This window comes from Bombina bombina, chromosome 5 (genome assembly GCF_027579735.1).
Source record: "Bombina bombina isolate aBomBom1 chromosome 5, aBomBom1.pri, whole genome shotgun sequence".
NCBI classification, from domain to species: domain Eukaryota; kingdom Metazoa; phylum Chordata; class Amphibia; order Anura; family Bombinatoridae; genus Bombina; species Bombina bombina.
The window spans coordinates 131,665,354-131,678,550 of record NC_069503.1 but is presented as its reverse complement, the minus strand read 5'-3'; positions in this window follow the sequence as shown (position 1 = coordinate 131,678,550).

The window sequence follows — 13,197 nt, the reverse complement described above, 5'->3', positions numbered from 1 at the left end:
GGTAAACACTAACTGTCCTGAGAGATAGTATGTCTTGTCTAAACCACAACTAAAACAAAGCAAGATGGTAATATTAGTTTCAGTTGTAACAGACCAACAAGTACTACACATGAGCAAGTAATTCATAGATAAGTGTAATGCAGCATCAAAATGTTAAATATATAGATGGGGGAACAGTAACGTTTTTAGAGCATTTATAGTAGTGGCCCCGAGGTACACAAGGGGAGCGGGCTTACCCACAGGAGTGTCAGGCGGCAGATGCTCAAACTGGAGAGCAGACAGGCTTCAGGCCTGCAGCTAGAGGCAGAGGAGTCGCAGCCGGCGATGACGTCACCGCGTTGCAGTAAGGAGCGCAGAAGGCTGACAAGCAGGGAGATAGGAAGACTCCCGGTATGAACAGATACCTGCTCAGAGAGTGAACAACACGTTGCAGGTAGGAGTAGAGGTAAAAGTACATACAATCCTTAGAGGCAAGTGGAGTAAGCACAGGTTTAAAGGATATTGTTTCCACTTGGAATTACTTTGAACAGGAGCGTGTGAACAGCGTTCACAGTAGGCAAAGGTTCACAGACGGACAAGTGGTATCTGCAATACTAAGCAACGAGAAGTAGTAGGGAGGAGCCTTATATAGGGAGAAAAGCAGGGTTGCTGCAGGTCTTAAAGGGACATAATGAAGGAGAGTAGTGAAATAGCAGCATTATACCTGACAGTCTACAATCAACACTGAGCCCTTGTTGTAAGTGCTAGTTCAGTTTAAATAGCGTTACTGGATTAACTCCATTCAGAGGTTAATAAACTAAATATTGTGCACAACCACAATTATAATAACTATAAAGACTACCATTTCCTGCTAATTAAAAAATGCTAACATGCATTAAACAAACGATTCCCTAACATGTTTTGCCACTAACGTGGCTTTTTCAAAGGGTACGGCGCGGCCATCAAGGTGTCTTTTTATTGGCTCGCAGTACTCCTCCTATTGGGTCTTGGTCTGCAAATTCAATGAGACCTTGCAATGAACCAATCATAGGATGGGAGACAGATTGTATGTATCAAGAGACAGATACGATTGGATATGACTGTTCTTTCATTCGTATACTGTTTATCGATTTCTGATTTTAATGAAATCATTATAGTAAAAGGGTTATATATATTTTTGGTTTTGTATGTTTATACAAAGGCGACAGAGAGAGAAAGGAGAACATTGTGAAAAGCAGGGTATTAAAGTATCTATTTACTCGTTCTTAAACTTATTCATGTAACAATGTGTTTTTTTCGATTGTTTATTTTAATTGTTATTGAAATTTGCTACATGATCAGTTTGATTTATGAATGAGGGATATCAGCTATTTTGTTTATATCTTTATGGCAAGACAAGATTATAAAAATTTTTACTACATTTTGGTCTAATATGATTTTGAAATATAGTATCTTTATTCAAAGAAGAATATCCATGCCTGGTTGGTAATCTGGATAACATAAATTAGACCGTTAGTTATAAATAAACAGCTTGAGAAAATTTTAAAGAAGTTTTGCAAGTTACTTGTGTGAATTTTGAGTTGGACATGTTATTATATATTGCTACAAGAACCGTTTAGAGATTTTTAGGTTGTCAATATTTAATATTGCTGCATATTTAAGTTTTTAATATTGATGATACTCTCTAATGATTCTCTTATGTAGTGACACTGTGAAAGTGTTTGAACGTGAGAGTCATATTGTTGACTCCATTTAAATCAAAAAATGTGTTGATATCAAGGAGTGATTCTAAAATAATTCTGAAACCTGTATACATATAAAATTAAAGGGTCAAAGTAATATACCCTGTTTCTTAAAGTTTCTTGACGTGATGCTGTGTGAAATTAAATGTGAGTAAAAAATCAATGAAAGGAATAATGTATTCTTTGGAGAATACGTGTGTAAAAAACTAGTAAAATAATGAATTAATGTAGATAATAAATAATTCATTTTCATCTTGGACATATGTGAATGGGAGTGTGAAATACAAGTGAAAAGTAAATAAAAAAACAGTGAAGAGTGAGAGGTGAATTTACAAATAATGAAGGTGATGATGGGTGAGTTAGTTATCAGTGCAAGTATTGTAATATGAATATATTGCTGTTTATTATTATTATAACAACTTCCTAATGTAATTCATTTCTGGTTTCTTTTGTATTTTTAGGGTTATTGTAAACTAATTTATATCTATAAATAAGAAAAATAATTATTGTGTTCGTTTAACCCATTTGGTTGTATGGAATTAAGCATATAAATCCATCTGCTTTCATGTTGAAGTAAGATTGTTTCTTTGTCTCCACCTCTAATTCCAAGATTCACTTTGTATATGCCAAAGCATTTTAGCCCTTCAGCTTTTCCTTGATGGAATTTGTAGAAGTGTTGTGCTACTGATGAAATGGCCTTCTTGTTTTTTAAATCTTTGGCTGCATTTCTGATATTCCGCACATGTTCTTGTAGCCTTTTTCATAATTTACGTGTCGTCATCCCTACATAAGTTTTGGGACACTTGCACTGTAAGGCATAGATTACCCCAGTGGTATTGCAATTTATGAAAGATTTAATCAGGTATTTTTTGTCAAATCTATCTGTAATTGATGTTGTTTTTTTTCAGGAACTTACAGCTGATGCAATTCCCACAAGGGTATGAGCCATTTTGTATGCCACTTCCAGTTTTTCTCTTTTTTCGAGTATAATGGCTGGGGCTCACTAAATCTTTCAGATTTTTTGTGCGTCTGTAGCTGATGTCTGCTTTGGAGCCTATAAATTGAGCCAGTGTTGTCTGCCTGAAGGATATGCCAGTGTTTATTTATTATTTGAATTATAGCCTTACTCTGTGTGTTGTAAGTCAACACTAATCTGGTTTTACTGTCGTTGGTGCGGATCTTCGGTTTCAATAGGTTCTGGCGTTCTGTTTTTCTTGCTCTGTCTTTGGCTTTTTTGATTAGGGATTTGCTGTACCCCCTCTGGCTAAGGCGATCTGTTGTTTCTTGTTCTCTAATTTTGTATAGATCAGGTTCTGAACAGTTTCTTTTTACTCGTAGGAATTCTCCTGTTGGTAGGGATTTGATTGTGCATGGTGCATGTGCACTTGTATTATACAGAATAGTATTGGTGGCTGTTTTCTTTCTGTATAAATCAGTTCCCAACATGTCATTACTTTTTTTGAAGATTCTCAAATCTAAGAAAGATATTTCTGTCTGGCTGCATTCATAAGTCAGTTTGATGTTTAACCTGTTTCGATTGAGAATCTTTAGGAATCTGTCCAGTTTTTCTTTGGGTCCCTCCCAAATGAAGAGAATGTCATCTATATATCTTAGCCAGAGGGGTATATGTTTGGTGAAATCATCATTATCGTCAACAAAGACAGTGTTATGTTCCCACCAACCTAGAAATAGGTTGGCGTACGTGGGTGCACACGCTGTCCCCATGGCTGTCCCCCTTGTTTGCAAGTAAAATTGGTCATTAAAGACAAAATAGTTCTTTTTGAGCACAAATTCAAGTAATTTCATCACAAATTTATTATGATTGTCATCCTCTTCTGTTTTTAGGTTAAGGTAATATTGAACTGCTTCCAGCCCTAATTCATGTTGAATACTTGTGTAAAGGGCTTCTACATCGGCGGTGACAAGCCAAGATGTGGGTCCTAGTTGGATGTCGTGTAGCTGCTGAAGTGTCTCCATTGTGTCTTTTATATATGAAGGGATTTCTGTTAGAAATTCTCTTAGCCGCTGGTCGATGTATTTACTAGCTTTTTCTGTCAGATTTTCATTGCCAGACACTATGGGGCGGCCTGGGGGGTGTTTTGCGTTCTTGTGTACCTTAGGGATCATATAAAAGGTGGCTATTTTCGGATGATTTACCGTTAAGAATTTCTTCTCTTTTTCACTGATAGTGTTGTTCATCTTGGCTTGAGTGATGAGGTCCTTATATTGTATGAGATACTGTTCCGTGGGATTACTCCACAATTTTTTGTAGCATGTTTCATTAGTTAGCTGGGAATTAGCCTCTTTTAGATACATCTCTCTCGGCCAGAGGACAATGTTGCCTCCTTTGCGGACTATGATGTCATCCCATTGTTGGATTTCAGCTAGTGCACGTTTTTCTTCTTTGTTTAGATTTGTTGGCGGCGATTTGATTTGTAGATTCGATATTTCTTTGCAAACGATGTTATTGAAAATTTGAACACTCGGACTCATGGAGGACTTTGGTATATATTTGGATTTGTTAATTAGGCTGTTACGCCAGTTTGTGCCACTGTTTGTTTAATTTTCTTTTAATAAATCTTCTAGATCTTGTAATACTATTAGATCCTCTATTGTCCATTGATTCTCTAGGTTTGGTTCGTTCTGGTTTTTGATGTCTGTGTATTGTTTACGTAACAATAGTTTTCTTAAAAATAATTGTATATCTTTAATATTTTCAAATTTGTTCAGAGATGTATTTGGACAAAAAGATAATCCTTTGGATAATAGAGATAGATGGTCTGCTGACAACATTTTGTTAGATAAATTTAACACTTTCATTGTTTCAGTTTGATTTTGGAGAAAGGGCTGGGGCTCCATTTGTAGGGTTTGTTGCTATGTCTGGTATCCGGGCTCCAACCTGCTGCGGAGCGCATATCAACGTAGAATCTAGCACAAACTTACTTCACCACCTCACCACCTCCATAGGAGGCAAAGTTTGTAAAAACTGATTTGTGGGTGTGGTGAGGGGTGTATTTATAGGCATTTTGAGGTTTGGGAAACTTTGCCCCTCCTGGTAGGAATGTATATCCCATACGTCACTAGCTCATGGACTCTTGCTAATTACATGAAAGAAACACAAAGCCATGTGCCCCTCTTACACAAGCATGTCCCAAATCAAGCCTCACTGCCTGACAAACAAAAACTATACACCCTTTGGTCAGAAAAAATGTATGACGTTTTTAGCCAGCAACCGCATCTCCCAGCGTTCATCCCATACTAAACAATTATCATAAGTGATATTAGACACACTTAGCAGTTATTATAAAGGGAATTCAAGGTACACCATTACTATACATGTAGTGCATACTGATTTACCAGCATGGATCTTAGATAATATTTGCTAAGATCATCAACATCAGGGCAGAAAAATAAGATTTCTCCACTCCTCTTGGGAAGCTATAGACTGACGATTTCTCCCTGAGGAAAATAGTACTCACTGGCACCATTTTAAAATAAAAAACTTCTTGATTGAAGAATCTAAAACACCTCACTTTACCTCTTCCTATCACTAACACAGGCAAAGAGAATGACTGGGGGGAGGAGCTATATATATATATATACAGCTCTGCTGTGGTGCTCTTTGCCACTTCCTGCTAGCAGGAGGTTAAATCCCACAAGTAAGGATGAAATCTGTGGACTCGTCATATCTTGTAAAAGAAAACAGTGCCTTGGGCAACGTTAATCTGTAAACTTTATCCCCATCCCAGGATTCTGTATTATGTATTCTAGTAAATCAAATGAGGATTTGTCAAAGGCCTCCTTATTCCTTCTAGAATGCAAAGGTTGTGCTAGGATGGGAGATCTTTACAAAATATGTGCATTCTCAATTTGCCTACTGTACTATTGGGATTAACAAGGATTGTTTATTAGGTGAGGCAATGATTTGGAATGGCAACGTTTAACAAAAAGTCTGATACTCTGCTCCCAGGAAGACAACATTCTGGTTGGAAATAAAAGGATTCCTTTCCAGTTTAAAGAGCTGTATCTGTACATGAAAAGTTAAAGAAATAATTCTTCAGCATAAGAGCTGAGAAAATACATTTTCTTACCTTTTGTTAAATTGTGGTTCAGCAAATATTTCATAGTCCTTCAATGTGCTAACAAGACACTGCTTATTGTGCACCTGCAACAAACCATAATTAAGGCCAAAACACTCTGCTATACCAAATGAGCTCCACAACATGTGTTAAGTACTTTGTAATAATTCATGACTCTGGTGCCTGAAAACTAACACTAGATTAATGCTAATTGCTTATAACCGGGAGCAAGAGAAGAGTAAAACAAAATGTATGCTTACCTGATAAATTATTTTCTTTATTCTTTAGTCCACGATTCCATTAATTACTGATAGGAATTAAACACCTGGCCACCAGGAGGCAAAGACAACCCAGCAAAAGCTTAAGTATCCCTCCCAATTCCCATACTCCCCCAGTCATTCAGCCAAGGAAATAAGGAATAGTAGAAAAAATACTAGGGTTATAGAGGTGCCAGAAGATTAGGAAAAGACGCCCTTAAAAAGAAAATGGGCGGGTTTGTGGACTCTCCATGCCAGGAAAGAAAATAATATATCAGGCAAGCATGAATTTTATTTTATTTCCAATAGCACGGAGAGTCCACGATTCCATTCATTACTGTTGGGAATCTAATACCCAAGCTAGAAAGGACACAGAATGGACAGTGAGGAACAATAAGGCAGACGGACCTAAACTGAAGGCACCACCGCTTGAAGCACTTTTCTCCCAAAAGAAGCCCCAGCTGAGGCAAAAACTTCAAACTTGTAAAATTTAGAAAAAATATGCAGAGGACCAGGTTACCGCCTTACAGATTTGCTCCATAGAAGCGTTGTTCTTAAATGCCCAAGAAAACGACACAGTACGGGTAGAATAAGCCGTAATCCCCTCAAGAGGTTGCTGACCAGCTTCCTCATAAGCCAAACAAATGACACTCCTCAACCAAAAGGAAAGAGTAGTTGCAGTAGCCTTTAGGCCCTTGCGCTTACCGGCATACACCACAAAGAGGATGATTCCCTAAAATATTTAGTAGCATGAAGATAGAATTTCAAAGCACGCACCACATCCAGGTTATGTAACAAATGTTCTTCCTGAGAAGGATTAAGACAAAAAGAAGGAACTACCACCTCCTGATTGATATTGCTGTCAGAGACGACCTTAGGAAGAAAACCCAACTTGGTACATAGAACAGCCTTATCCGGATGGAACATAAGATAAGGGGGATCACACTGTAGGGCAGATAATTCTGAAACTCTACAAGCAGAAGAAATATCCAACAAAAACAAAATCTTCCAAGATAAAAGTTTAATATCAACAGAATGCATAGACTCAAACAGAGCCTGTTGCAGAACACGAAGAACTAGATTAAGGCTCCAAGGAGGAGCAATAGGTTTAAATACAGGCCTGATTCTAACAGGGCCTGGACAAAAGACTGAACGTCCGTCAGATACGCTTTTTGTGCAGCAAGGCAGAAATCTGACCTTTGAGAGAACTAGTAGACAAACCTTTCTCCAAACCTTCTTGGAGAAACAGAATTTGAGGAACTCTCACCTTGTGCCAAGGGAAACCTTGAGCCTTGCACCAGGATAGGTAGGTGTGCCACACCTTGTGATGTATCCGACGAGTTACTGGCTTACGAGCCTGAATCAGAGTATCAACGACCTTATCAGAAAAACGTGCCTCAGAAAAAATAGATTTTGATGAAGCAACGGACCCTAAAGTAGAAGGTTTGTCCTCAGAGGTAACCTCCAGAGAGGGGAGTTTGACATCTTCACCAGATCTGCAAACCAAGTTCTGTGAGGCCAAGCCGGCACAATTAGGATCACCGATGCCCGCTCCTGTTTGATGCGGGCTATGACCCTGGGGAGAAGATCAAACAGAGAACAGATAAATAAATCTTAACTTCCATGGAACCGCTAACACGTCCATCAGCACCGCCTGAGGGTCTATCGATCTCAACCCGTATCTACGCCGAAATTTGACAGTTGTGGGACTCCACCCACTGAAGGATGTGAGAAACTTCATTCATAGCCAGGAAACTCCTTGTTCCTCTCTGATTGATATAAGCCACAGACGTTATGTTATCCGTGTGGAATCTGATAAATCAGGCAGAAGGAAGTTGAGGCCACACCATCAGAGCATTGAATCCAACTCCAGAATGTTGATAGGGAGGACAGATTCCTCCGGCGACCAGGTTCCCAGAAGGCTGGTATCAGTAGTTACAATCTCCCAAGATGGTCTCAAAAAGCATGTGCCTTGGGACAGATAATCTTGACAGAGCCACCAGGAGATTCTCTTGTGTGGTCGTCCAGGATGATCCACTGAGATAGGTCGAAATGATTGCCGTTCCACTGTCAGAGCAAACATAGTTGTAGAGGTCACAGATGAAAGCGAGCAAAAGGAATAAATGTCCATGGTAGCCACCATGAGACCAACTACTTCCATGCACTGCGCCACTGAAGGGCATGCAGTAGACAAGAGAAGTTTGGATCGTCTTAGATCCGTCAGGAAGATTATCATTGAAATCGAATCTATGATTGTTCCCAGATACCAAACCCTGGTATTGGGAACGAAGGAACTCTTGTCCAGCTTTATCTTCCACCCATGGTCTCGAAGGAGAGACAAGAGTGTCCATTTGAGATTTTACTAAATGAAAAGATGGAGCCTGAACCAAGATATCGTCCAGGAAAGGAGTCACAGCAATTCCTTGTGTCCTGGCCACCGCTAAAAGCGCCCCCTAGTACCTTCGTAAAGATCCTGGGAGCTGTAGCCAGACCAAAAGGAAGGGCTACAAATTCCCTCCTTAGGAACCACGAAAAGGTTTGAATAAAACCCTAAGCCAAGCTCTGAAGGAGGCACTGGTACGATCACTCCCAAAGATAGGTCCTTTACGCAGTTTAAAAAGGCTTCTCTCTTCACAGGGTTTGACAAGAGTCTTGACAGAAGGAATCAGCCTCTTGGAGGACAAGACTTGAAACCTATCCTGTACCCCCCCCCCGGGAAACCACGTCCACCACCCATGGGTCTGGAACATTGCAAATCCAGGCATCCTGAAAAAAACACAATTTATGCTTACCTGATAAATTTATTTCTCTTGTGGTGTATCCAGTCCATGGATCATCCATTACTTGTGGGATATTCTCCTTCCCAACAGGAAGCTGCAAGAGGATCACCCACAGCAGAGCTGTCTATATAGCTCCTCCCCTAACTGCCCACCCCCAGTCATTCGACCGAAGACAAGCAAGGAGAAACTATAGGGTGCAGTGGTGACTGTAGTTTAAAAATAAAAAACACCTGCCTTAAAATGACAGGGCAGGCCGTGGACTGGATACACCACAAGATAAATAAATTTATCAGGTAAGCATAAATTGTGTTTTCTCTTGTAAGGTGTATCCAGTCCACGGATCATCCATTACTTGTAGGATACCAATACCAAAGCTATAGGACACGGATGAAGGGAGGGACAAGGCAGGCGCTTAAACGGAAGGCACCACTGCCTGTAAGACCTTTCTCCCAAAAATAGCCTCCGAAGAAGCAAAAGTATCAAATTTATAGAATTTAGAAAAAGTATGAAGCGAAGACCAAGTCGCCGCCTTAGAAATCTGTTCAACAGAAGCCTCATTCTTAAAAGCCCATGTGGAAGCTCTAGTAGAATGAGCTGTAATTCTTTCAGGAGGCTGCTAGCCAGCAGTCTCATAAGCTAAGCGTATTATACTCCTTAGCCAAAAAGAAAGAGAAGTTCCCGAAGCCTTTTGGCCTCTCCTCTGTCCAGAATAGACAACAAACAATGCAGATGTTTGACGAAAATCTTTAGTAGCTTGTAAATAAAACTTTAAAGCACGAACCACGTCAAGATTGTGTAAAAGACGTTCCTTCTTAGAAGGAGGATTAGGACACAGTGACGGTACAACAATCTCCTGATTGATATTTTTATTAGATACCACCTTAGGTAGAAACCCAGGTTTGGTACGTAACACTACCTTATCTGCATGGAAAATGAGATAAGGGGAATAACATTGTAAAGCAGATAACTCCAAAACTCTGTGAGCCGAGGAGATAGCTACTAAAAACAGAACTTTCCAAGATAAGAGCTTAATATCTATGGAATGCAAAGGTTCAAACGGAACCCCTTGAAGAACCTTAAGAACTAAATTTAAACTCCATGGTGGAGCAACAGGTTTAAACACAGGCTTGATTCTAACCAGAGCCTGACAAAATGCCTGAACATCTGGAACCTCAGTCAGACGTTTGTGCAACAGAATAGACAGAGCAGAAATCTGTCCCTTTAAGGAACTAGCTGACAAACCCTTCTCCAATCCTTCTTGGAGAAAGGATAATATCTTAGGAATCCTGACCTTACACCATGAGTAACCCTTGGATTCACACCAATGAAGATATTTACACCATATCTTATGATAAATTTTCCTGGTGACAGGCTTTCGTGCCTGTATTAAGGTATCAATGACCGACTCGGAGAAACCACGCTTTGATCAAATCAAGCGTTCAATCTCCAAGCAGTCAGACGTAGAGAAATTAGATTTGGATGGTTGAAAGGACCCTGAAGTAGAAGGTCCTTTCTCAGCGGCAGAGTCCATGGTGGAAAGGATGACATGTTCACCAGATCTGCACACCAAGTCCTGCGTGGCCACGCAGGTGCTAGCAAAATCACTGATGCTCTCTCCTGTTTGATCTTGCAAATCAGACGAGGGAGCAGAGGAAACGGTGGAAACACATAAGCTAGGTTGAAGGACCAAGGCGCTGCTAGAGCATCTATCAGTGCTGCCTTGGGATCCCTGGACCTGGATCCGTAACGAGGAAGCTTTGCGTTCTGACGAGATGCCATGAGATCCAGTTCTGGTTTGCCCCAAAGTTGAATCAACTGTGCAAATACCTCCGGATGGAGCTCCCACTTCCCCGGATGAAAAGTCTGTCGACTTAGAAAATCCGCCTCCCAGTTCTCTACTCCTGGGATATGGATAGCTTATAGATGGCAAGAGTGAAACTCTGCCCATAGAATTATCTTTGAAACCTCCAACATTGCTAGGGAACTCCTTGTTCCCCCTTGATGGTTGATGTAAGCTACAGTCGTGATGTTGTCCGACTGAAATCTGACCGCAGCAAGCTGAGGCCAAGTCTGAAGCGTGTTGAATATCGCTCTTAGTTCCAGAATGTTTATCGGAAGGAGGGCCTCCTCCGGAGTCCATGATCCCTGAGCCTTCAGGGAGTTCCAGACTGCACCCCAACCCAGAAGGCTGGCATCTGTTGTTACTATTGTCCAATCTGGCCTGCGGAAGGTCATACCCTTGGACAGATGGACTCGAGATAGCCACCAGAGAAGAGAATCCCTGGTCTCTTGATCCAGATTTAGTAGAGGGGACAAATCTGTGTAATTCCCATTCCACTGACTGAGCATACAGAGTTGCAGTGGTCTGAGATGTAGACGGGCAAACGGTACTATGTCCATTGCCGCTACCATTAAGCCGATTACTTCCATACACTGAGCCACTGAAGGGCGAGAAGTAGAATAAAGAACATGGCAGGAATTTAGAAGTTTTGACAACCTGGCCTCTGTCAGTAAAATCTTAATTTTTACAGAATCTATCAGAGTTCCCAGGAAGGAAACTCTTGTAAGAGGGGATAGAGAACTCTTTTCTTCGTTCACTTTCCACCCATGAGACCTCAGGAATGCCAGCACAATGTCCGTATGGGACTTGGCAATTTGAAAATTCGACGTCTGTATCCCCTCAGGTAAGGGGCTACTGCTATACCCCGCGGCCTTAGGTCTGCCAAGAGTGACCCCAGAACCTTTGTAAAGATTCTTGGTGCCGTGGCTAACCCAAAGGGAAGAGCCACAAACTGGTAATGCCTGTCTAGAAAGGCGAACCTGAGAAACCGATGATGCTCTCTGTGTATCGGAATGTGAAGATAAGCATCCTTTAAATCCACGGTAGTCATATACTGACCCTCCTGGATCATAGGAAGGATGGTTCGAATAGTATCCATCTTGAAGGATGGACCTCTGAGAAATTTGTTTAGAATCTTGAGATCTAAGATTGGTCTGAAGGTTCCCTCTTTCTTGGGAACCACAAACAGATTTGAATAGAAAGCCTTGCCCCTGTTCCTCCTTTGGAACTGGGTGGATCACTCCCATAACTAGGAGGTCTTGAACACAATGTAAGAATGCCTCTCTCTTTATCTGGTTTGCAGATAATTGTGAGATGTGAAATCTTCCTTTTGGGGAAGAAGCTTTGAATTCCAGAAGGTATCTCTGAGACACAATTTCAAACGCCCAGGGATCCTGGACATCTCTTGCCCAAGCCTGGGCGAAGAGAGAAAGTCTGCCCCCTACCAGATCTGTTACCGGATCGGGGGCTGATCCTTCATGCTGTCTTAGAGGCAGCAGCAGGCTTCTTGGCCTGCTTTCCTTTGTTCCAAGCCTGGTTAGGTCTCCAGACCGGCTTGGACTGGGCAAAATTTCCCTCCTGTTTTGTATTAAAGGAAGTTGAAGCTGCACCACTCTTGAAATTTCGAAAGGCACGAAAATTAGGCTGTTTGGTCCTTAATTTGCTGGACCTATCCTGAGGAAGGGCGTGACCTTTTCCTCCAGTAATATCAGAAATTATCTCCTTCAGCCCTGGCCTGAATAGGGTCTGCCCCTTGAAGGGAATGTTGAGAAGCTTAGACTTTGAAGTAACGTCAGCTGACCAGGATTTAAGCCATAGCGCCCTACGCACCTGAATAGCAAAGCCGTTAGTTTGGTTAAATGAACAACGGCATCAGAAACAAATGAATTGGCTAGCTTAAGAGCTTTAAGCATGTCAAGGATATCATCCAATGGGGTTTCTACCTGTAGAGCCTCTTCGAGAGACTCAAACCAGAAGGCCGCAGCAGCAGTGACGGGGGCAATGCATGCAAGGGGCTGGAGAATAAACCCTTGTTGAATAAAGATCTTTTTAAGATAACTCTCTAATTTTTTGTCCATTGGATCTAGAAAAGCACAACTGTCCTCGACAGGGATAGTGGTACGCTTAGCTAGAGTAGAAACTGCTCCCTCCACCTTAGGGACCGTCTGCCATAAGTCCCGTGTAGCGGCGTCTATAGGAAACATCTTCTTAAAAACAGGAGGGCGTTAGAGAACGGTACACCTGGCCTATCCCATTCCTTAGTAATAATTTCAGAAAACCTTTTAGGGATTGGAAAAACATCAGTGTAAGTAGGTACTGCATAGTATTTATCCAATCTACATAATTTCTCTGGGACTACAATAGTGTCACAGTCATCCAGTTGCTAAAACCTCCCTGAGCAATACGCGGTGTTGTTCAAGCTTAAATTTAAATGTAGACATATCAGAATCAGAGTGAAGTATCTTCCCTGAATCAGAAAAATCACCCACAGATTGAAGCTCCCCTGCTTCAGCTTCAGTA